This window comes from Ambystoma mexicanum, chromosome 6p, assembly GCF_040938575.1.
Source record: "Ambystoma mexicanum isolate Mex_15411 chromosome 6p, UKY_AmexF1_1, whole genome shotgun sequence".
NCBI lineage: Eukaryota > Metazoa > Chordata > Amphibia > Caudata > Ambystomatidae > Ambystoma > Ambystoma mexicanum.
In genome coordinates, this window is record NC_090935.1 from 219,268,672 (window position 1) to 219,296,157 (window position 27,486).

The following is a 27,486-nucleotide window of genomic DNA, read 5'->3' on the forward strand; positions in this document are numbered from 1 at the left end:
GTGCAGAATGAAGATTGCATGTGTGAAGAAGCACTGCAGAAAATGCAAGCTGTTTTATAAGTGTACAGCTGCTGTAACGCAAGTAGACTAAGTAAGCTTAAATGCTGGCTATAGGTAGTGAATAGACTGCAGGTGGTGCCACCTTTATATAGAATCCGGATATTCAATGTCACAACCTTGGTAAGCTCAAAAAACATGGAGAAAGAAGGATGTATAGCCATGTGTGTGCGTCGCAGCAAAGAAGATGGACCAAAGAAAGGCTGTTTGGTTTGGTGTCAAAGGCTAAGGCAGTCAAAACTGGTTATCGGTCCTTGAAGAACAGTGGATGTGAAATGCTGAGACATCCCTTGTTAAGTTGCAAAGAGAGAACACAATGAGTGCCAAGTTTCTTTTTTCAAGACAATTAAATGCTATAAAATGGGCTTATTCACGGTCTCCTGTCACGTGAGTCCAGTATGGAAATAAAAGTGGGCATGCAGACCTGAAACTTGATAAGAACATGCTCACACTCCCTTATATTCCCAGAGATGGGAAGCTACTGCAAGGCCAAGTTCAAAGATACTCTGAATGGCAGACGGCATGAGTGATGAGAGATGATGGGCTAATTGGGTGGGGAGGTACAGTCAAGTCCACCCACCAGCACCTGGAGTACCAGCTTACGTGCTGCTAGAGAATCAAATGTTCCAGAAGGGTACAGGTGTGCTAACCAATTGTAAAAGGCCACAAAAAAAGGGCCTTATAGTTTGAGAGCCAATGATATGCTGTGTACTTAAGAACTGTTGAAGATGACTTGCACTAAGGGAGGGCATAAGTTGTCCACCTGACTGTAGAGACCCAATCACAATCCAATCCCTTATAGAAAGTATACTTAGATGTTCCCCTTGAACCAACCACAATGCAATTTAGGTTTTCTTAGTTTGCCATATAGTATGACGTCACGTATGACAAGTTTTTGTTATAAAAGTGTTGTTTTTTATGAAATGCTTCGAGACTATACTGTGCGACGTCCGTTGATGTCTGTTGCCTGATTTAGATAATTGAGAATAAAACAGAGACATTTTGCCAACTTCCTGAGTCGGTCTTATTATTGGGTGTAAGAGTTATTCTCTGTCGCCTCCATTGTACGATGTGTTACCTTCATTAAAAGGACTTTAAGGGTTCACTTGGTAGCATGTCGGATGGTTAAAGACCCATCGATCAGTAGACTCCAGTGTTTAGGACGATCAGGCACCCTACGCCATCTACCCGGAAGATCGTGAGATTCCTGTGGAGAGAGGCCGATATAGAAATCTTGCAAGAAAATTGAGACGGTGGGACGGGTCCCTCTTTGATGAAATCCCTCTTGGTTTCCACAGGCGCTTTGCGGACAGAAGGCGAAAGTGGTCGATTGGAGGAGGGAGTTGATACCAAAGGCCTCGAGCTGAACGAACGAATGGTGAGTAGACTAAGGGGAATGGCAAATTGAGGGGATGGGATTGTGGTAATTTAGAAGGTAACAAGAGAAAGAGAGAGAGAGAGAGGGGGAGAGAGAGAGAGAGAGAGAGAGAGAGAAAGAGAGAGAGAGAGAGAGAGAGACTGAGATTCCTAACCCAAGGGGGTTATAGAAGAAATTTTTATACACTTCGGTTGGAGAAAAACTAGGCTACCTATAGGACAGGGCCATACAAGATAACAATTTAAATCCTGTAATCAGGGTATTATTAGGGGCGGAGATCAAGAGTGATCACCGAGGATTAATGTGAAGAGTTGCCTAGTCTGTCTGTTTGTGTATTTGTGGTAGATTAAGGTGTCGAAGAGCTACAATTGTGTACGGAAAATCAAGAAACGGTGAAGGAGACATAGGGCCTCATTACGAGGCTGGCGGTAGCCGTGCCTGTAGTACAGGCACGGCTGCTGCCGGTATTCATTTTTTTCCAGCGCCCAGAATTGGGCATTTACGGGGTCATTACGACCTTGGCGGCCCCGGTATGTCCCATTCCTGGGCGCCAGAAAAAATTCTTCCCCATTTCCATTTCAGCCTGATAGGACTCAATGGGATGCCCAGGCACCGTTTATAATGTGCTCGTGGGTGCCTTTCATTCCTCCTGGTCAGACCCGGTGGAATGAAAGGCACCCGCGAGCACAACTCAGAGTTTGCCATTCTGGATACAACGGTAACAGCAAGCTTACCGGTACCATTGTATCCACACCGGCAAGCTCATAATGAGGCCCATAGTGTATATCTAGAATAACTGTTGCTACTGACTCAGAGGTAGACTGAGATCATTGAAAAATAGAGGTTTTGAGTGGCGATAGTTGGAGCGCGCTCATATTTGTTGTTTTCATAAAGGTATTTTATAAGCACTGGTAAGTATTGACAGTCAATCGAGATTTGTCACAATGGGAGACATCACTCCCCTGATGGATTTATGTAAGACATTGCCAAAACATATGCCCAAGCTCCAACAGTACAGTGCAGAACGGGTGAAAGGCATGGCAGTTAAGATGTTCATGCCATGGCCACAAGGAGGATCATTGTTGAAAGCAATATTGCAACACATGACCACATATTTGCACGCTGCATACACGGGAAAGAAATTGGAGAAAAGGTTAGCAAATTTAGAACTTTAGAAAATGTATCAAGAAGAGAGAAAGGATCTGCCACCTGAGGAGTGGATGCTTAACTAGCGTAAGGAGGAAGGTGTCGAGCCTTGTGCTCAGCTTGCCTCGTCTGAGGTAAAAGGCGATAGCACGGAAGATGTGGGATTGTATCTGTTAAAGGAACTGAAAGCGGCAACATGGAATAGTACTCTGATATACAAACCGCCTGCTTATAGTAGTGCCGATAGTCCAGAGGAGACTAAGAGAACAGAGGAGATCTTTAAGGTCTTACAAAACAGGGAAGAGAAATGTGAGTGATGGAATGTATCAACAGACATAGAACGAGTGTCATGATGCATACCCCCGGGCATCCAGACCACGTCCATCAGCCCCGGGAGCAGGCATCATGTTGCCTTGAGAAAACCCAGCAACCCCTGCTAGGGGCTGTCAGGGTTCAGTCCTGGCACCTATGGCGCCAGGCTCATATGGGACATCAGTCCTGGCGCCATAGGTGCCAGGCTCATAGGTGCACACTTACCTGATGCAGACCATGCTGCAAGAAGATCCAAGCCCATTTGAGGCCTGGAAGGGACTACTTTACCCTAGAGACTATTTTGTTACTCAGGTGTGGTCGGGGAGGAATACCTACCTGGGACTACTTTGGAGGCTATTTAAACCACGCCCGAAGAGCAGCACACGCTTCGCGTTATTCTGCATCAGCATCCAGTCTTCTGCCACGCCCGCCTCGAACCTGGAGCACCTAGAAAGAAGGAAAGAAGCAAAGGTTAGAACAAGAGTATTACCTGATTTCTTACCTGATTCCAGATTCATCGCATCTTCAAACCAGAGGAAAGACTTTGTTTTAAATGTGTCGCATCGCCAGCAGCAGCGCCGCGCCAAACTCACCGTTCCACACAGCATCTCTTCGATCCGGCGCTGTCTCGATCTTTACATTGCCGAATCCCGGCACCTAAGGGGGGCAAGAAACAACAAGGTGAGCAGAGAGAACAGACAGAGACAATCTCTTTAGCTGCCATATGCTTACCTGATTTTACCACAGGAGGTATAATTCATCAGCACGCCACATCTTCTTATGCCGCACCAGTAAGATAAGGAGAAAGCAGCAAGTTTAACCCTTGGCATTATTTACCGGACATGGGTTGGGTAACACAGACTTTTACCGGAGCGCCTTCAGCTGGCAATCTTCTTATTGGGTCAAAGCTGCAAGATAAAAGAGGAATTGCACAGGAGTGAATTCCAGACATTCTGAACTCTTACGAACTATATACTTACGGCTCTTCGCCAGGACCTTTTGGAGTCAGGATTCGTCTACAACTCTTCCAATATCTTCAGGCCAGTGAAGTAACTGGTCATCAACACGCCCCTGCGTGCTTCGCATGATGGAGGGCTCATCCTTTAAGAATATAAGGTGAGATTGCTGAGATGGCGCTTCAGAGGTGATTAGTGGGGAGGACAGTGGGGGTGCTATCACTTGAATCCACAAGTGGCTAAATCCATCTCTCCACTTGTAGGAGAATATTTCTATGGGCCAAGCTGACAAGATTAGGAGAGCAGATCCATTCAGTCATCGCTGCACTACGCATCACGTGGGTGGAGGCCGCAGCAGTCCGGGTCCGACCAACGCCCCTGTGGGAGCCAGGTGAGCGTAACAACGAGAGATCAAGAGATGAAAAGGAGAAAAGGATAAAGCTGACGAAGTAATGCTTGTACAGAATGAATGGATGGGAGGACAGATATTACTCAAGTTGAATGGGAAGAGCATTGAGGAAGTCAGGCAAAGGAAAGATCAGGATGAACAGGATAGGAAAGACAGGGAACAAGAAAAGAGATTAAAAGATGAGCATAAACGGAACAGCAGACAGTGGCGAGAACAGATTGAAAAATCAAAGAGAAGTAGATGAAGAATTAGAACAAAAGAGGAGACAGCGGGAATGTGATATTGACCATATTCAAAAGGAATTAATGGAGCCAAGTCCAGTGATACAATGGGGCAGTATAGAAGAGTTCCTCCCATTACAGCGAGCAACGTCAGGGCCATCTAGAGTAACCCCAGATTATTTACCGGACATGGTAAATAACTTTGATATAGAAAGTATCAGAAACTTAAGATAAGGTGACAAATCGGGAAGCCGAGGGAAGGGAGACCAACCCTAGTCTTCCAATCACAAAGCAAAGAGGATAACCCATTCAGTCTTGAGCATAGAGCCTTGTCCTTAAGTGACTGACCTTACATAAGGGTGAAGGGGATGAGACTCACACTAGTTGGGGACTAGATATGTTAGACGAAGAGAGAGAATCCTTCTGTGGGGAATAGGGAAGAGGTGCATGCGCCAACGACAGAGGCCTGCAAGCAGATAAGGAAGTAAGATGGTCTGATCTAGAGCAACCTAAAGATAGGATGCAGATCCTACAGCATATCCAGAGTGCCCTAAAGGACGATCGTATAACGAGAAGAGAGAATCACAGCCACATGTAAACAGGTTCAGGTCATTGCCAGGAAGAAGGCAATCAGGAAACATTGTCCCCACTATGGATAGACAGGCGATGGGAGCTGATTGCAGATCAGGATGTATGCAGTTTCCCTTATTGGAAAAAGGAGAAGTAAGACCACAGTATATTCCATGGCCACAGATGGATAAGGATAATTTAAGGTGCAAACTCTCCAGTTTAACGGCGGGTGCGGGAAAATGAATTTATGAGTTAGAAGAAATGACAGGAGGAAATACCTTGGCAGTAGGGGATAAAAAGGGTCTACTAGCAGCCATTCTTGGGGAAAGAACTGATGATATTTGGACGAGGCTAATCAAGTGTCACGGCACAAAACACAGTGCACGTTGGAGCGCCATTTAAAATTGTAGGACAGATATCTGGAGGGCTCTCAGAGTACAGTGTCCTGATACATCAGACATGGACGTGATTATGACACATAAAATGAAAGAGGATGAGGATCCGCTTGCTTACATTCAGGACATTCAGGAATGCTGGACTCTTGAAACGCGTGAGCCGTGGGGAAAAACAGTGGCAGTATTATACCACATTTTATGTCGGAAATTGCCTGAGCAGGTACAGAGGAAACTTAAGAAGTTAGTGGAAATGGAAGCAAAGCCGTGGGCTGAAATACAGTTCACTGTGGTGCACCATTGACGGCTGTTACAGGAGAAAAACAACAAGAAAGACAATTCTTGAAAAATTGAGGCAGGCAAGTTAGTTCAGAAGAAATTTTCAAAATATGCCATAGAAGGGGCGACATTGACAAGCGGACAAGGACTAGGAGTACGGCAAGCAGTGGGTACATCGCAGGTGAGTTATCAGCACCCGATCGATGGAGGAGGGAATGGGTTTGTACCACAAGGTAGAGGCATGGGCTATAGAGGAAGGGGTGGATTTCAAACAATCAAAGTGGGTTTCAGAAAATACAGAATGAGAATCAGAATGTGCAAGGAGGGTTCAGCCAAGGGGGACTAGTCAGACAGGGTCCTCCTATATGTTGGACATATGGGATGTCAGGGCACATTGCCTGAGTATTTGGAAGTCAAGGGTATGTACAAAATGGCCAATTCCCAAGAGGGGGGACAGCTTATCCTCCAGCATATAGCTCACAAGCTAGGGAAGGGGTCGCCCATGATCAGACAGTGGGCCTCATTACAACTCAGGCGGTAAGGGGTTTACGGCGCCGTAAACAGCGCCGACCCTTACTGCCTGAGTACGAGGTCCCTTAGCGCCATGGCGCTTTTAACACCTGCATTTAGCAGGTGTTAAAATCCATGGCGCTAAGGGACCATGGAGTTAATTACGCCACCGTAATTTACGGTGGCGTAATTAACGCCTTCCCCACTCCCATTATGCCCTATGGGGCAAAAATGGGAATGGGGAAGGGTAAATGGGGATTGGGGACTTACCGCCCCGCCAAACTCGGAATGGGGCGGTAAGTCCGCCAACCACCATGGCGTAAACGTAGTTTACCGCCATGGTGGTAAAGTCACGGCCCAGGCGGTAACTTACCGCCTGGGTCGTAATGAGGCCCAGTGTATCCAGCACAAGTGCTACAAATGCAACAGGCACAGCAACCACAGCAATCACCATTGAATCCACCACAAGGGCAGTCGCAGCACACCCCCATGCAGATACAGCAGAATACAAACACAGGATAAACATTGACACCTAGAATAGGGGGTGTCACCGTGGTAGTGGGGAATCCTTTCACAGGTACAGGAGTATGCATGTATCCATAATAGGACAGCTCACAGGGTGACTTGATGTGTTCAGTACTATCTGTGACACCAGACCCCCAAGAGGAACCAAGGGTTGATGTGACAATAGGAGGAAAATCTTTTTCTTTTCTAGTAGACTCTGGTGCAACTCGTTCATGTAAAGGAGAGGGAAAATATCCAATGTCGGAAATTGTCATGAATGCTCAAGGATTCGCTTGAGCTACAAGTCGAGTCCTTTTACTGATGAATTGCCAGTCTCTATCGGAGAGTGTGACATGTCTGTTCCATTGTTGTATTCGCAACAGACACCAGTTAATATTTTATTTTGGGAAGAGACCTAATGACACAACTTAACATGACGATTTCTTTTACTGACTGAAGGTATAGTGTGCTCCACTCCTGGGATACACTATATGAATGTGGGTGAATTTATATTGGCATTTACAGGGCAAATGGCTCTGCAAGGTGTGCTGATAGAACCAAAGATTTTCCTTTATGGGGTGAGCATTCTGTTAACATGGCTACCTGGCTTAGTGGGAAAGACTATTAGGATACCTGTTACCTGATGAATTTTTATTTAGACCGCAGATACCTATGGACAAAGAGGGGGGAAATACCATCCGCCTAGAGTTAGATGCAGCCATAGAACAAGGAAAATGGCAATGCTCCAAGAAAAGGATGATGAGGGTAGGCCATGGAGAGCAGTGATTGCCATTGGGGAAGGGTGTAGATCAGGGGTCTCCAAACAGTCGATCGTGAGCAACTGGTAGCTCGCCAGAGCCTTTGAAGTCGCTCGCGTTCGACTTTTAGAAAGAAAAGTAAAAATAAAATAAAGTGCTCTGACCAATCACAGGCCTGCAAATCTGTAAAGCACATAGAATGCATCCTGTGATTTACCAGAGTTCCTTGCTGTGCTCCCATTGGCTTAATGGTTTCCCTTTGTGCTGTGTAGTAAAGCCCAGGCTTTCTCTTTTAAAAGCACCGTGGCGGTGGCGCACGTATTTTTTTTTCATGTTGTGGCTGCCCTGGCGTTTGGAGTGTGGACAGAGGTAAACAGAGGCTGCCTAATGCTGAAATTGCTGTGAGGTCGGGTGGGTGGGGGTGAAATGTGTGTGTGTGTTTTTTTTCTTTGTATCTGTGTGTGCCTAACTGCGCCCCCTCCTCTCATATGTGCACATGCAGTCGGAGGAGGGGTGGGCAGCTTGGCAGAAAGGAGCCCAGGGTGAAACGGAGCTGATTACTGTCTCCGCTCGCCCAGGGCTAATTTGCAGTCATGCAAGTTATTTTTAGAAGGCAGGGCTCTGGCGAGCAAGCCCCCTCGGGACTTCATCGCCATAGCCCTGACATTTCTAAACATAACTCAAATAACTGACACTGATCCCAGAGCGAAACAGAGACATTCAGCGTTATAGCTGCATGTCTCCGTTTCGACCCTGGGCTCATTTGCAGTCATATAAGCTACTTTTAGAAGGCAGGGCTCTGGTGAGCAAGCCCCCCTCGGGACTTCCTCACCAGAGCCCTGCGTTTCTAATAGTAACTCATATGACTGAAAGTGAAACCAGGGCAAAGCAGAGACATTCAGCATTATAGCTGCATGTCTCTGTTTCGACACTGGGCTCATTTTCAAGCACCAGAACTATTGAGCAAGTATAACATAATCTTCATCAACATCAGAATAACTCAACACTGCTGTGGTTATACAAGAGCTAATATATTTAAAAAGGGACGGAATTACTCCGAATGGAGCAGCACTATTCAATAACCTAAAATGCTTAAGCATAGTTAATGTGAAAATACTACACTTCTCACCATTGGGACAGTACTGCCACTTCTCACAGAGGCTTCTACACCTTTTATGGGGCAGCACTGATACAGCCTACTGGACAGTTTCACTTTTAATGGCACTTCTCAATAGGGTTTCTATACTTCAATAGGAAATTAGCAACACTACCCTGCAGGGAATTGCATACTCTCGATGCCACGGAAGCAGCACTTCCACCCACCAGAGCTTCTTTATTTTTAATGGTACAGTGAGTGTACTTCTCAGCCACTCTGCTTTACATTGAAACAGACCGAATTGTCATTTCTCAGCAGGACTGCAACACTATACCATTGTGTTCTGTATGTTGAGTGCTTCTTCTCCACCAATGTGAGTTCATGGCACTGGCCCCGTGTCTAAATAGTAGGTCTGGCTACATTCAATTGGCAACAGGCATGTCCCGAGCTGCCTGCTGTCCATAAGCTGCCGCTCGGGATGTTGGAAGCCGTGATGGGGCAAGGGATGGAAGGCTCAAGCCTGTAGTATAGCAGAAACAGCAGGGTCTTAAAACCTGCTCACTCATTCTGCAGTGAGGGGCCATGGGGCAAAAAGAGCCCGATCCCACTTACAGAGTGTTGTTACCCCTTTATCACTCCTGAATGAAAGAACAAGCTCTCTCAGACACAAGTTATCACCCCTGCACACACAATGAATGAATATGGTATGGATCTATAGATCGAGAAAACTGGAGTGAGAATTCAGAGTGTTTTAACAGAAATATAATTGTCTTCCCGGATGGGAGATTAACTCCATTAATATACATGGGGTCACTGAGATGACCAAGAGTGAACCTGTACGTTTGCAGTTATGTATCGGCTGGCACAATATTTGCTGAGGAAATGCATGCATCATTCACCCACATTCAAGTATTGAATTGATGAAACTGTTGTGCATTTATTTATAAATGTCGGGACTTGCAAATGCAGTTTAAAGAAATTCAGATATTTCCATAAAATGGTATTGTCCTCTAATACCTAGCACAGCACTGTATATTCGGTTAGAAAACCCTTTTAAGTGAACTATCCTTGGTGTTTTACTGGGAGAGAGTATTGCAGCTTGTTTGCTTTCAATCTGTTTGAAGGATCACCACTTGATCATAGTCATGCGTACCTGACATAAAAAAACATCTCATGCTTTTCCCTTTCACAGCCTTCACCTTTGAGGACTCCTCTCTGAAGTCCATGCTCTGTGAACCTGCCAGCATCCTTTATATCAGTGTAATAACAGACCTAGCTGCTGCTTCAGTCTCCCTTGTCCACTAGGGTGATTTCTATTCGTGTTTACCACTGAACACTGACAGGTAGTTTAGGCCTTGCTTGAAAATGCAACATAGTGAGGTTAGTGAACGCTGACAATAACGAATCAGAAGTATGTGGCAAAGGTAGTTCGAATGGTCCAAAATTCTATGATGGCCAACAGCACATCACTGCTCTCTTGCACGTTTCCAGCTTATTCACACTATGGATGTTTTTAAGTTAAATAACCATCGAATTAGACTACATTGAAAGGTTTGGATGGCACAACTAATATAGTTCCACACATCAACTCGTAGCAGGAGCACTTTAAGAAGAGCCAGCAGAAGCAATGTCTAAAACACTGATGCATTTACATTTTTTTGGGGGCTTTAAAGATAGAATTGTGTAACGATCATTTTCATGATAGGATGTCAATTGTGTAGTTCTGCAAATGTAGCATCTCCAACCTAGCCACACTATAAGCAACAAACCAGTCAAGTAGGTATGTTCTCGCACCTGTGGTGAAATTCACTTTTCAACTATGATTGGACTAATACCAAGTTTCAGCAAGTAGAGTTTTAACAGCAACCAGTTCACTTTTTTGGGATGGAATTGAGTGGTGAAAACAATGAGACTTTGTGTACCAGTCTGACATAGCGGTCTTAATTGGATTGACCTGTTTCCCACGGGTTATAAACACATGCTATCCTTTTTCCTCAATGCTTCACTGCACAGGGGACATTCAGTTGGCAATACTGAAGGCATCGGCAAAGTCCGTGGGTTACTATAGTAACCTCCACGGATTAGGTCAGGTGATGTGGTCACCTGACCCAGTTGCTTGGAAACTCCTTCCAAGCCGGAAATACTAGAAGCAGACCTTTGTGGAGCGCTTCCTTTATAGAAATGCACTTGTTTACGGCAATAGTGTTTCAACAACTTGATTAAGTATACATATTTGATATTGGTGCTAAATACCAACATGACATAGAAAAATGGAAACGGACATAGTCCGCACCCCCGGACTTTGCCGATGCCTTCAGTATTGAGAAACAACCCGCCATTGTGCACACCAACATTTGGAGCATACGCCGGCAAGCCAGTGCTGCCCCTAAACTGTTTCAAACGCAAAGTCGATACAGCATTTTTATATTTTCAATTGTCTAAACACGCTGTCATATCCATGTTGTAGATCACGGCCGGTATTAAAGGGAAAGCACGCTAAAAACATGCGTTATACTTCAATTATACTGCATTAGCGGTACACCAGTCGAGCAACACCCACGACTTGATTGCAAGACTGGTAACTATAACCTCTATACTTTTCATAAATTATATGTTATTATTGCACAATAAATTAGCAGTGCAGAATTTTAAGCTAAATATGCATCATTTTACTTCATGGCTTTACAGCTTACAGACCTGTCCAGCCAAGCATGTAGGAATTACTAAATCCTTAACTATCGAAAGTACAATCAAGAATAGAAAATCACAATCACAATTAAGGTATGAATTGATTCATCTATCTATATATCAGGAATTAGAATAATTCACTGCACGTATCATTCTAACGTTATGTTTTTATTTTTCTCTTCTCTCCTGTTTCTTCTTGTTTTTTTGACTTACTACCTCCGACTTTGGTTGCTTCTATTTAATAATAAGCCAAGGTTCAATAACTATATATTAGTTCAAACGGCAAATGTAATTGCATGCCCTGAGGACGGCCTTTTTGGTTGAAACACGTGTTGGCATTTCTTGGCATTTCTTGGCATTTCTTTAGTATAAAATACTTTGCGCAATTGTATACACATTGATTATTGCTATCTGGCAGATAGCCTGTTTCGAACAATGTGATTTATTCAAGTTTTGATTTATCCAACACATTGAATGTGAGATTCCTTACCTGTGAGAGGTTTACTTTATTCAAGTTTTGATTTATTCAACACATTGAATGTAAGACACCTTACTTGTGAATGTACAACCCTGTTCTTTGAATGGCATTTCTTGGCATTTCTTTAGTATAAAATACTCTGCGCAACTTATTTAAGTTTTGATTTATTCAACACATTGAATGTGAAACACCTTACCGGTGAATGAACAACCCTGTTTGTAATTAATAAATCAGTTGAATATATCTGTGACTACTTCCCCATCCATTCTGTACAAACTCTCCACATCAGTGGATTTCAGATGGTTACTAAGCGCAGCCTGTGTAGATGGTAATCCACAATAATTTGTACATAGGTCAGTTGATCTCACATGAGGGAAGGAGGTTAACACCTGAAAGAGCTGAAGCGATCATGAAAACTGCAAAACTGCACACAGTGAAACAGATGCAACAGTTTTTGGGATTAGGTAATTATGGGAGAGCATGGGTTTGACTATAGTTCATACACAAGACCCCTTTTGCAGGCTTTAAAGAAAGCACATGTGAATAAAGAGAAAATAGAATGGACTGAGGAAAGGGATGGAAAGTTTGAAGAATTGAAGAAAGCAATTTGTACAGCTCCTGTTTTAGGAATTCCCAAGTATGCTGAGGAGTTATTCTTGTTTTCACATACAAATGGGACAGTTATGCCACTAGTGCTTACACAGAGAACTACATTAGGGTACAAACCTCTTGCATATTACGGTGAGATTTTAGACCCGGTTATAAAAGGGCATTTTCCTTGCGAACAGTCATTGGCACTCGCTGCGTTTGCAACTGAGAAATCTACAAGTATTGTAATGGGTTGTTCTATAATGCCTTTCTTGGAACATGCTTTGCTTGCCATTTTGGAGAAACCCAAGGTCACATTGACATCTCAGAGAGCTTCTGTATTCAAAGTAATCATAACAAATCCAGCAATTAAAATTGTCAGATGTAAAATAGTGGACCCTGCCACCTTTGTAGCTGAGCCAGTGGCAGAGGGCGAGCATGTGCATAACTGTGCAAATTATGTAGAGTTGTGTGACGGTATACCACACGTAAAAGAGAATGCATTGTCAGGAGGGGAAATTCTCTTTATTGATGGTTCTTCCAAAATTGATCAAACAAGTGGGGAAAGGCATTCTGGCACAGCTGTAGTGAGGCATAGAGCAAATGGTGAATATGAGTTTGTAGCAAGTGCAAGACTACCGTCTCACTTTTCAGCACAAGCGGCAGAATTGGTAGTGCTTATAGTCACGCTTGAAAAATATGAAGGGCAGGAAGTGACTGTACAGTGACTCCGCCTATGTGACATCAACCGTACATGCAGGACTAGCACATTGGAAAGCGGATGGCAATCCAGTGCAGCACGCATCATTATTGGACAGGCTTATTAAGGCACTATGACTCACAAAAGCCATAGCGATAGTTAAATGCGCAGCACATACTAAGCAAACTGACTTTATCTCTTGCAGGAACGAAGCCGCAGACGCAGAAGCCAAAAGGGTTGCATGTTCTTCAGATATTTTATGTTCTGATACTCCAGATATCCAGGAGAAGTTAGTTATGATTATGGTAGTAAATGAAGGATTTAATAATTTACCAAGAGCCCAGTTAATTCAAGGCAGTGCACCACAGGAAGAGCAGGAATTATGGAAGCAAAGGGGGTGTTCTTTATCCCTCACAGAAGCATTATGGCAACAGGACAGTACTGGAGAGCCGGTGATGCCAGTAGCATTGTTAAAGGTAGCGCTTGAACAGCTGCACTACCCTGCGCATGTAACTAGTGAAAGTCTTGCTGCAACAATTGCAGAAGACTGGTTCATGCCGAACCTATTAGAATACGTTGCTTTTTATGTAGTAAACTGCATCGTATGTCAAATGTTTACCACTAGGCATTGACTGCAAACGATTAGAGGAGTTATTCCTCGACCAAATGGTCCTTTTCAGCATTTACACTTGATTATGTTGATATGCTGCAAGTATGTAATTGATACATGTATCTGATAGTGGTGGTGTGTCCCTTCTCCAGGCGGATCAAAGCAGGTCCTTTTATACAACCTGATGCCACTTGGACAGAAAAGGTTTTAGTACATGAGGTCTTTCCAAGATGGGGAGTGTGTGAAGTGCTGAGATCCGATAATGGGCCACATTTTGTTAATGAAGTATTTGAACAAATAGGATATTGTTAAGCATTAAACACAAGTTTTCTTCTGCTTATCACCCACAAGCAAACGAGATATGTGAGATCTCAACAGCCTTCCTAAGGAAAGAATCGCCAAACTTAAGTTGACGCTGAAAATGGGATGGTGTCATGGCCACATTCCCCAGCACACAAAAAAAAACACACCATCTAGTGATGGGGGCAATGGGTCTCTTGACTCACTTATGTACCTTTGGGGCCTATAAACACAGGGGCCCTGGCTGAACTCATATAGAGATGTGAACAGGAACACTTTATTTCAGTGGAGGAGTGCTTTTACTTTATTTCATTGCAGGAGTGCTTTTATTTTACAAGAACTTTCTTTCCAGGAGCTGAAAGCCTTTATTCCAGAGAACATCTTTGTGTGCAGACTCATCAGGTGTGGCTTCCTAGGCCTGGTCTTCATGTGTGACTCATCAGGTGTGGCAGGGTGTGGCAGTCAGGCTGAACTTGGTGGGCGTGGTTTCAGAAGCTCAGCTATATAAGCTGCCCCCTCCTGAAGGCTGGTGCTTCACGTTACTGTGCACTCGCATGCAACGTGAAGCTCACTGCCGCTTGGACCCGTTTACTTACCTTTGAAACCAGGTGTTCTCCTGCATACTCACCTCCAGGAAACCGGTGCTTCATCTCTTCATCTGCAGACTCATCTCCTGACATCCAGTAATCTTGATCCTGACACCGCAGCACTACACTGCGCATCCACAAACTCGGACCCTGTGAAGAAGAAGAAAGACAAGGTTAGAACATCCGTCCTAGGGCCGTGCTGAATTTGAACCCTGCGCTCCCCCTAGTTAACAATTTACCAGCTACTGTACCGCAGCAGCTTCGTTCCTCATTTCCTCCGCACTTACCTGAAGTATAGTGGCTTAGTTGCAACAGGACTGGACTACCATGTGCAAGGACAAGTGAAGGAACTCGGTCTAGATCATACAAGTGCCCCTGCCAGAAGCAGCAGGACGGAGTGCTTGCCAAAACGAATCAACAGGTGATCTTTCCAGGGGCAACGCATCCCACAGGTACCACGGTTTGGGAGAAGGGGTCTGGAAGAGGATCAGGCGCATAAACTGGCATACTCACACCCCCTATTCTCCACGCAGGAGGAGTCCCAAGCAGCATCACCTATTACCACCAGCCACCACATAAGCGTGGAGGGCAAAGTCGGACCTCAGTGACCTCACTCTCAGGAGGGCTGCAACCATGCCCCAGCGCCTCTGCAGAGACCAGGTGAGCGTAACAGAACGTGAAGCCTCTTCGAATCTCTGCCTGGGCATTATGGAAACTTCTGAAACTGACAAGTTGGCCCGATTACTGGGAGAGTTACGGGCTGATGTTCATGCCTCAAGGCAGGAAACCAATGCCCTAAGGAGGGATTTAATAGTGAATCGAGAGTGGACAGATGAACTAGCAAGGCAAATGCTCCAGGCACAGACAGGCCAGGTCCCACTGGCGGGGTATGCCCCTCCTGCCGCGCCTCCACAGCCCATGCCAGTACAGGTGGTTCTTCCACAGGAGTTTCCCCTGGCTCCACCAGAACGCTTCATAGGTGATCCGAATAGGTACGCCATCTTTATGAATCAATGTCACCTACATTTCTTGTGCAGACCTGGGGCATTCCCCAATGGTCAAGCAAGAGTGGCATTTGTACTCTCATATTTGGGAGGTATTGCAGCAGACTGGTCAATACCCTTGGTAAACCAGAATGATCCTTTGCTTCGAGACTTCAGAGGTTTCCAGCGTGAAATGGAGAAACTATTTGCACGGCATACTCAAGGGCGGGCTTTGGACAATGAACTGTTATCACTACGGCCTACTACAAGACCTACTAACATATATCACTTCCTTCAATCATCTGATAGCACAAACTAACTGGTCAGAGGAGAGAAGAACTACGCTCTTTTACCGAGGCTTGCAAGTGGAACTTAAGGCCGTATTAACCCAAGTAGTCAATCCCCCGGAAAGATGTGCTGAATACATTGACCTGACAATGCAGCTCGATCACAGATTGCAGGATCGGAGGATGGATCGGGCCAGCGCCAAGGGGCGTTCAGTCTGCGTGCGACCCCGTGAGAATCAAACCAAATCAAACAATCAATCTGAGCCAATGCAAATCGGAAGATTGCAGAGCCCACTCACCAAGGCAGAAAGGGAGAAAAGGAGACAGCAGCAGCTCTGTTTGTACTGTGGTAAGGCAGGTCACTATCTCTGAGAATGCCCAGTGAAACCACCCAGGAAAGCAGTTGGAGCAACTGACAAGGGTGAAGAAAAAGAACAGGACTTGGGAAACTCCCACGCCCAGCAAGCGTAGGGGTCCATTTGTCGAGCAGTGAAAAGGAACCTATACAGACCTCACATCTACTCATCCCTGTGCTCCTGGTAAACCATAAGCAACTGTCGAAAATACCTGCCTTGGAGGCATACATTGACAGTGAGGCTGTGGAAATTACATGGACTAAGATCTGGCTACCCGGATAGGCCTCCCTCTCTGACAGAAGCAGGTTTTGGAAAACGTCCCAGCAGTTGATGGATCTCAGCCATCATCCGGCCCAGTGATGAATTACACCGAGAAGGTCACGCTTCTGTGTCAGGACGGTCACCAAGAGGACATCACCTTCGATCTCATTGGTGCTCCTCAGTTCCAGATGATATTGGGAATGCCCTGGCTGGAGACCCACAATCCCAGGATTGACTGTCGTAAACGAGTTCTGACCTTTCCCTAAGACTGTGCTGACACCTGTTATAGCAAGGGATTCTCATTAAAAGGTCTTACCAAGCCAGGTTCATTGAAGAAAGAAACCATACTGGGCCTCACCAGTTCACTACCACCTGAATACTTGGATTTCCAAGATGTCTTTCAAAAAGTGCAAGCAAACACCCTACCTCCGCACAGACTGTATGACTGCCAAATTGATCTGGTACCTGGCGCTCAAGTTCCCTACAGCCGGATTTATGCCGTAACAGAACAGGAAAACCAGCATCTAAAAACCTACATCGATCAGTATCTGGCAAATGGCTTCATTCGTCCGTCCAAGTCCCCTGCACCCTCGCCCCTCTTTTTTGTGCATAAAAAGGAGGGAGACCTGAGAACTTGCATTGACTACAGAGGACTTAACCAGATCACGGTAAAAAAATGATGCCCATTACCGCTTATCCCTGAGCTCTTGGATCAAGTCAGAAATGCTCAGCTATATACAAAACTAGACTTATGAGGGGCCTGCCATCTAGTAAGAGTCAAAAAAGGAGACAAGTGGAAGACGGCCTTTCGCACGAAATATGGCCTTTATGAATATCAGGTTATGCCCTTTGGACTATGTAATGCCCCGGCAGTGTTGTAGTTTTTCATGAATGACGTGCTCTGCGAATTGTTGGATGTCTGCGCTCTTGTCTATATTGATGACATTCTTATCTATTCGACCACCAAGAAGGACCACATAAACCATGTCCGGGCAGTTTTAAAGAAAATGCAGCAACACCGGCTATATGCCAAATTGGAGAAATGCTTCTTTCATGTGACAGAGGTAGAATTCCTTGGTTTTATTCTCACACCACGGGGCGTACGCATGGACACGCGCAAGGTAGACGCTATCCTTAACAGGCCCTTGCCGACATCCATAAAGGGAGTACAGAGTGTACTTGGGTTCACCAACTTTTATCGCCGGTTCATTCCCGGGTTCTCCAATATCGTCCACCCAATCATCTCTTTACTACGGAAAAATAAACAATTTAATTGGTCTGCAGAGGCAGAGAAAGCCTTCCAGGAGCTAAAACAAGCATTTACCACAGCACCAATTCTACGGCATCCTTGACCAGAACTACAATACATGGTTGAAACTGATGCTTCCAACATAGCAATGGGAGCAGTCCTGTCACAACGAGACCCCGAAACAGGTCAGTTGCATCCTGTGGCATTCTGGTCTTGCAAGTTTTCAGCCCCTGAATTGAATTATGCAATCACTGATAAAGAACTGCTAGCAATTAAGGCAGCGTTCAAAGCCTAGAGACATTATCTTCTTGGAGCTAGACATACAGTCACCGTCGTCATGGATCATCGCAATCTACATTATCTGAAGACGGCTAAAGCGCAATAATCATGCCAACTCCGCTGGGCTCTCTTCTTTGTGGAATACAACTTCGTCATCACCTATAGACCCGGAGTACGTAATGGAAAAGCAAACACCCTGTCTCGCATGAGTGAGGGAGAAGAGGCATTCACTACACCAGACCCCGTGGCCATCATCCCTGAAGGACGAATCCAAGGCATGATTGCCTTAACCACCACTCTAGACAACTTAAGATCTGACCTGCAACCCTTGATGAGTCCACCAGCGCAACAGGAATGGCTAGGGATGGGAGACCGGTATACGATCATGGACAACCTACCATACTACCAACGACGATTGTACATCCCGGATAAGACATTACAGAATCAAATCATCGCAAACTATCACAATTCATTAGCAGATGGGCATCCGGGAATAGCCAAAACCCAAGCTAAAATAAAGAAAAATTACTGGTGGACAACTTGGCGAAAGGACATTGTTCAGTTAATTGCAACCTGTGGCATCTGTGCACAACACAAGTCCCAAGGTCTGCTACGTCCTTTAGAAGTACCTCCAGCACCTTGGCATACGCTATCAATGGATTTTATTACAGACCTTCCCTCTTGTAATGGATACAATACCATCTTAGTCATCATAGATCTCTTTTCCAACATGTCCCACTTTATTCCTCTGAAAGGTCTCCCAACTGGTTCTACTCTGGCTACCGTGTTTTTGGAACAGATTGTCTGGCTACATGGGTTCCCATCAATATTGATATCAGACCGAGTAACTCAGTTTGTCTCTGCATTCTGGAAAAGGTGTTGTAAAATTGTAAAAATCGACCTCTGGTTATCTACAGCTATCACCCCCAAACCGACAGCCAGACCGAACGGACTAACCAAACCCTCGAGCAATACATAAGGTGTATGCTGCAGCAAACCGTGGATACCTAGAAGGACATACTTTGGTTAGAAGAATACGCATATAACCACTCCATTCACACCAGTACGGGACAAAGCCCATTCTACATAGTGTACTGTCGACATCCACAGACATCCATTTTCGACCCACTAGAACCCACTAGAATCATTAGAAATGCCTACTGTAATGACCTTACACAAAACCACCACCCATGTTTTTAAGGAAGCAGCAGAGCATCTTTCCAGAGCCAAAGAGAAACAGAAGCAGTTTGCAGATCGCCACCGAAGGGAAGCTCCCAACGACCAAGTTGGAGACAAGGTTTGGTTAGCATCCAAAAACATCCCCCTGAAAGGACCACGGGTGTTCTTTCCCAGATATCTGGGACCCTGCACTATCAAGGCTGTGATCAACCCTGTGGCCATGAAATTAGAATTACCAGCCCACATGCAGATCCACCCAGTGTTTCATGTCTCCCTCCTAAAACCATTCAGACCAGGTACGTGGATCGATACTCCACCGGATCCAGAAAAAGTTGAAGGAGAACCAGAATATGAAGTTAAAAGGACCCTAGACTCTAAGATGGTCCAGTCCAAGTTATACTACCTTATAGACTGGAAAGGTTATGGACCCCAAGATCGGACCTGGGAACCCAGTAAGCATGTCCACACTCCACGATTAATCAGGCAGTTCCACCTCAATAATCCAACTAAACTAGGGCCAGGGGGAAAACCACCCATGAGAGGGTCCTTGAGGGGGAGTGCTCTCATGGCCACAGGTCCCAGAACACAAAAACCACACCATCGATTGATGAGGACATGGGTCACTTGACACACTTATGTCCCTTTGGGACCTATAAACACAGGGGCCCTGGCTGGACTCAGTCCTGGTGCCTTTGGCGCCAGGCTCATATAGAGATGTGAGCAGGAACACTTTATTTCAGTGCAGGAGTGATTTTACTTTATTTCAGTGCAGGAGTGCTTTTATTTTACAAGAACTTTCTAGGAGCTGAAAGCCTTTATTCCAGAGAACATTCTCATGTGCAGAATCATCGGTGTGGCTCCCTAGGCCTGGTCTTCATGCGCTGACTCATCGGGTGTGGCAGGGTGTGGCAGGCAGGCTGAACCTGGTGGGCGTGGCTTCAGAAGCTCATATATATAAGCGGCTCCATCCTTAAGGCCGGTGTTTCGCGTTACTGTGCACTTACCTTTGAAACCAAGCGTTCTCCTGCATACTCACCTCCAGGAAACGGGTGCTTCATTGCTTCATCTGCAGACTCATCTCCTGACTTCCAGTGATCTTGATCCCGACACCGCAGCATGGTACTCCACATCCATGAACTCCTACCCTGTGAAGAAGAAGAAAGACAAGGTAGAACATCCGTCCTAGGGCCGTGCAGCATTTGAACCCTGCATGCTCCCTAGTTAACAATTTACCAGTTACTGTACCGCTTCAGCTTTGTTCCTCATTCCCTCCGGCTGTCGCCTCGTGCTCCACAGCTTCTGCCGGGCCAGCACCATCACCTGCAAGGGAAGAAAGCAAAAGAGTAAACATCAATAGTGGAACGGACAGTAATACAAGACAACAAACTTTACAATACAACAAAAACAGATGAGGAAAAACAAAGGCAAACAGGAACACTTACCTGAAGTATAGTGGCTTAGTTGCAGCAGGACTGGACTACCACGTGCAAGGGACAAGTGAAGGAACTCGGTCCAGATCATACAAGTGCCCCTGCCAGAAGCAGCAGGACGGAGTGCTTGCCAAAACTAATCAACAGGTGAGCTTTCCAGGGACAGCGCATCCCAGGGGTACCACGGTTTGGGAGAAGGGGTCTGGAAGGTGATCAGGCGCACAAGCTGGCATACCCACACCCCCTATTCTCCACGAAGGAGTAGTCCCGAGCAGCATCACCTATTACCACCAGTCACCACATTAGCGCAGAGGGTGAAGTCGGACCCAAGCACCTCACCCCCGGGAGGACTGCAACCGTGCCCCAACGCTTCTGCGGAGATCAGGTGAGCATAACAGATGGCTATATTGCCTTCTCCTAGCTTTATATGCCCTAAGGAATCAGCCCGGGTCGGACCACCACCTTACACCCCACGAGCTAGTGACAGGAAGACGAATGAGAATGCTTTTAACTCCTCCATCGGGGATTAGAAGTGATGCCCAGATTACGGCAAAAATGTTAGGGAATGAATTTAATGAATATGAATGTATGCCCGCTAGTATCTTTGTCATTTCAGATCAACTCAAGTATCAGGGGGTGTTGGTCTCAGAACACAGATAAAAACTATTCAGCAACCAGATCCTCTGAATTACTATCAGCACCGAGATTCTTTGCTGGTGACACTGTACTGATAAGAAACTTCACTAGGAAGTGGCATGAGCCAAAAATCATCGGACCTTACATAGCAGAGGACATTACTCCCTCAGCAGTGAAAGCTCAAGGTAGACGAGCTTGGATTCACCTCAACAACGTTAAGCTCTACACTGGTGAGACCGTCGCACCCCCAACAATCGATCCAGAAGCAAGACAAGAAGAAGAATTTCAGTGTGTTCAGACTTGATCAATGATAACGAAGAAGGATGATAAACCAATGGATTGACTAATAAATGCACATTTGCATTTAGACTGTGGCTCTCACTGGACACTCCTTATAGATAATATAGCAGTCATGCAAATTCGTTTCTTGAGTCACAGAATTCTTTGAAATTGAACTTTAGAAAGTTGTTGATACATTACAAATATGCCTGAACTGGATTTTGAGTTCGGAGTCGAGTTCGGTTTCTATAATTGGAAATGTGAGGAGTACCCCGATTAATTTTTTACTGTATACTTGTTTCACTAAGTTTATGGTTCTCCCCGAAAGTAATGTGCATGGTATCGTGCTTGCTATTTTTGTGTTTATTCTCCAAGCGTATCCTGCCCTTGTTAAAAGAGATGTGGATATCCACACATTTTTACATGATCCTAAGAATGGCCCTGTAATAAGGAGGTTGCTTATAGCAATCGTAGGGGAGCTACTACAAGTACCAAATATATTACAGTTGCTGGAGTAGTGTGTTTTCTTCCTTAAACAATTTAACAGTTACAAAATGAGAAGTAATGGGGATTGATATGTTGGTTTGCAATATACATATGCATTATTATGCTTTGTGCCTTTTTGTTCCTTCTGATTTATTAATTTTTCTTGATCCAAAGAAAGCAGAAGTACCTATTATTCACCCTACTCCAGTAACTCGTGTAGATTTGCCCATTATCAAGGTCTCAAGTGTTTTCTTCCAGAAGCAGAGCTGCTTTAGAATTGTTTCCATGGGCTGCAACCATTATGTTAGGAAGACACAGGAGAAGTGCAGAGGAAGATGATAATGGGATTAACACATATTTAGACAGTACAGCACAATTGGGTAATAACATGTGATATCAACACATGAAAAATGTGGGAGAAAGAACTTCCAAGGAGAGCTGCTATGTTTGTGCTCTCATACTGTATGCTGTGAGGACCTCCAAGATATTCATAGCTACAGAGGTACCAGTGCAAAAACCTCATTGCCTAACGCATCTCACACTCTGCCAGACACGAGGACAGTTCCAGGGTCGAACAGCATCCTTGATATGGATAACTGAAAAGATATCCCAAAGAGAAGATAACTGTATGCAAGATCTCAAAACAAGAGAGAAAACAGAAACACAGAATCTAGTGATAAGATATGAACAACCTGGAATGAACATAGCAGGAATCAGAGGAGCAGAAAACGAGATGCTAGATTCTCAAGGCAAGAATAAAGAAGAGATTCTGAGATGTAAGGAAAGAGGTCAATTGCAAATCAAGGGAACCGTGTTGACTCCGGAAGGATCGGTGGAATGCCTAATTGTGTGTAAAGCAGCAGCACTAACAGGATTTTATGAGCCAGTTATAGATACTTCAGAGAATGAATGCAAGCACCACTGGCCAAAAATTGTGAAGTTGTTGACATGGGATGGCGATAAATGCAATCAAGGAAGAATTGAGGGCCACAAGGCTGATGACCTTCCAGAACAGATATGTCCTTGATATGATCACAGTAATGGATGGAGGTGTTTGCGCCAAAATTGGAGAATCATATTGCATGTTCATACCGCCTCATGATGATGAGAATGGCACCTTGACAGAGGCTATAACATTGTTACCAGATCTACACAATCAAATGGAAGATGAGACATAAGCTATTGCATATGACGGCTGGTTCGCGTCTATCTTCTAATGGGTTCCACAATGGATGGCGAAGATCTTCAAATTCCTGGGAGCAGTATTGGTGATGATAATGTTTGGATTCTGTGTGATCAGGATAATAATCGTACAGTGTAAGAAGACAGCAGAGAAGGCAGTAGGAATGAAGATCATGATCAATGTTGAATCATGGCTTGGACCCAAGGAGTTGACAGATGAAGAAATCATCCAAGAAATCACAGGAAGTACGTGGGACAATGGTTCTACTGTAATCCGAATGGACAATGCATACACATGACTTAGAGTGTCGAAGAACATAAAAATCAGCAGGATCCCTGAAGGGAGTGGTGAAGGTCTGGACTCCAAAGAAGCATTTTTTCTAGAGACAAAACCACAATGTGGAGACTGGTGAAGGAGTGTCGATAAATCAACCCGAGGGGGAATGTAGAGGAGAAGCTGAATTTCTCTTCAGGAAATCCCGCCCCTATTCTGCCTATATGTTGGAAACGGACATTGCAACATGTGCAACACCAATGAGGGTGTCTATACCATGAAGAGCCTTTGAGACAAGGTATCCAGTGGGAAAACCCTATATGATGTATCCCCGAAGAGATGATGGTCACCTGAGGGAGAACCCCAAAGAAGTGTGAAGATGTGAAACGAAGAGGCTGGTCACATCACAAGAAATTAGTGTGACACACTGAGAAGGATGACCGAAGAAGAAAATGCATAGACTGTATAGAATCTGATGGCGAAGTAAAGAATCGAGAAGACTTTCATGTGCGGAATGAAGATTGCACATGTGAAGAAACATTGCTGAAAATGCAAGCCATTTTATAACTAAACAGAAGCCGTAACGCAAGAAGACTAAGTAATCGTAAAGGCTGGCTATACATAGTGAATAGCCTGCAGGCAGTGCTTCCATTATATAGAATCCGGATATTCGATGTCACAACCTTAGTAAGCTCAAAACCCATGGAGAAGAAAGATGAATAGCCATGTGTGTGTGTGCCACAGCAAAGAAATAAGCTGATCTTGAAGATGGACCAAAGGAAGGCTGTTTGGCCTGGTGTCAAAGGCTAAGGCACCCAAAACTAGTTATCAGTCCTTGAAGAACAGTAGATGTGAAATGCCGAGTCATCCCTTGCTAAATTGCAAAAAGAGAACACCATGAGTGCCAAGACAATTAAATGCTATAAAATGGGTCGATTCACGGTCTCCTGTCACATGAGTCCAGGATGGAAATAGAAGTGGGCATGCAGACCTGAACCTTGATAAGAACATGCTCACACTCCCTTATATTCCCAGAGATGAGAATCTACTGCAAGACCAAGTTCAAAGACAATCTGAATGGCAGACGGCATGAGTGATGAGAAATGATGGGATAATTGGGTGAGGAGGTACGGTCAAGTCCACCCACCAACACCTGGAGTATCAGTTTATGTGTTGCTAGAGAATCGAATGTTCCAGAAGGGTACAGGCGTTCCAACCAATTGTAGAAGGCCATATAACAAAGGGCCTTATAGTTTGAGAGCCAATGATATGCTGTGTACTAAATAACTTTTGAAGATGACTTGCACTAAGGGAAGGCATAAGTTATCCACCTGACTGTGGAGACTCAATCACAATCCAATCGCCTATAGAAAGTATACTTAGATCTCCCCCTTGAACCAACCACAATGCGACATAGGTTTTCTTAGTTTGCCACGTAGTATGATGTCACATATGACGAGTGTACGTTATAAAAGTGTTATTTTTTATTAAATGTTTCAAGACTATGCTGTGTGACGTTCGTTGATGTCCATTGTAACTCCCTGTTTTAGAAAATTGAGAATAAAACAGACATTTTGCCAACTTCCTGAGATGGATTTATTGTTGGGTGTCAGAGTTATTCTCTGTCCCCTCTGTCGTATGATGTGTTACCTTAATTAAAAGGACTGTAAAGGAGGAGCTAAGTAATGTTTTCAACCAGAGTATGACACTTACACAGAGCAGTTAAAATGACAAAAGGGAGAGTATGAAAACCATGCAGTACCAGTGAGAATCCCGATACATAAGAGAATTCTAAAGGCAAGATTCCCATTAAGGAAACCATATCTGCATTCAAGGAAGTATGACAGTCGTTTAAATGAGATTCCTGAAGAAGCAGAGCAAATGAATGGGAAAAGCGAATGGTGACGTCACATTGAGTCGAGCTGGCGTTCATAGAGGATGCAGAGATATAACAGAATGGGGATGGATGGGGGTCATATATCACTTCATGATTCTTGACTTGTCAGCAGCTTTTGACTTGTGTATCACTCCATCTTGTCCACCAGGTTAAAGAATAATGCTAACTTCTCTCAATCAGCCGTTGGTTGGATCCCCTCCTTTTTGGAGGGGAGGCAAGTCAGAGTGGCTAGTGACAGTGCAGATGCAAAACCACCCACACTTATGTATGGCGTCCCACAGGGAGCCTGCGTGTCGCCCTGCTTCTATAACATCTTTATGATCTCTATTTTCCAGATATTGGAACAGGAAGAGATCATATTTGCAAACTATGCAGACGGCACTCAGTGTGTTATCCCCCTCTCAGGATCTTATATGAAGGATGAAATACTCATTAACGAAATTTATCAAAAACTTCAGCATTGGATGGTGGCTAATGGTTTATCCATCATCAGCTCTAAAACGGAGCTTCTTTTAGTTGGGTCAGGGATTAAACTCGAGAAGTTAGGACCCAGCTATAAGAATTTTACTATAGACAATTGTAAAATTGACGTCATGAGTAAAGTAAAAACCCTGGGCATCTATTTAAATAAAAACCTAAATTTGAAAGCCCAAGTTAATAGCCTCATCTCTTCGGTATCCTACTTCATTAAATTGTTCCAAAGTCTCAGACCTTTTGGAACTGAAAACAAATCAGAAACTCTGGCAAGGGCCATTATAGGCTCCAAAATAGATTATTGTTGTAGCCTTTTGGTGGGCTTGCCCTTATCAGAGTTTCATCATCTCCAGGTCATACAGAACGGAGCTGTAAGAGTTGTTAAATGTCTTACAAAAAGAGACGACATGTCGGCAGCACGTAGAAGTCTGCATTGGTTTTCTGTTCAGGCTAGGGTTCCTTTCAGGTTACTTCTCATTACACATAAATGTGTTCATGGAATTATGCCCACCTATCTGAAAGAAAGTATCATCCCCAAGAAGAACATCAGAACCCTTAGATCTGACGAGCCGAATCTTCTTAAGGTTCCCCGCTTCAAGACCAAAAAGTCCAGGGATGCCTCTTTTGTCTCTGCAGCTCCTCACACATGGAATTCCCTCATTCCGCCGTTGAGAGTTATTGCATCTACTGAAGTCTTTAAGAAAGGGTTGAAAACTATTCTTTTTTTGTAAATTCTGATCTTGTGTTCTTTTGACATGGCCTTCCTTTGAAACTACTGTAATGATCATCCAGCTACTTTTATGTTTTTTGTGTTAGTCAGTTATTTTGATCTTCAGCGCGCTTAAACCTTCGGTTTAAGGGTGCGCTATACCAATTTAAAAACATAAACATAATGAAGATATTCTATAAGGCATCAAGAAAGTATCAAGGATAAGTGACATCTTGGGATCATGGTGAAGAAGCTTAGGCCACGGAAACAATGAAGATATTAAGTCATTTTACATGTGTACAGTTGCAAAAGAAACACAAGCAAACAAAGTAATCATGAGGCTAGCTTTATAGTGAATAGATTGCATTAAGCGCCAATGTTTACATATGTAGATGATCGAGTAAAGGATGGAGGTTTCCAGTATGCATTATAATCAGTTCTGGACTTTAACGAGAAGGCCTCATTTTCATTGTGTCGCAGTTAGAAAGCAGCTTGAAGCACAAAATGAATTACAGAAGACAAAGCAAGAAGCCAGGTCTTATCAAACCGGAGCAAACTGACATTGGATACAAATCATGTGAAAGAACAGAACTCCAGTTCCAAAGGCATGAACAAAATAGCAAAGACGTCAGAGCTCTACGAGAAAATTGTATTTTAAATGCAGCAGAAGCTTGATTCCATGGTCTCTAATCATGTGGAAGGATGAAGTTGGATGAATGGGACAGTCACACCTATGAATGCGAGCAGACCGTGCCTTCACTCCCTGAATTTCTCAGAGCTAAGAATATACTCAAGGCCATGCTTCAAAGCCCTAATTGACAGTGGACCATTGAGATGATGATGGATTGATATGCTAATTGGTGGGAAGCTAGTGCTAAGGCAAGCTCACCAGCACCTGGATGTTCAGACTGCATGCTGCTAGACGTAGGTAGAAAAGAACTGACGGAGGTCAGAAGACAACCAATTGTAGAGGACTGTGTAATTAA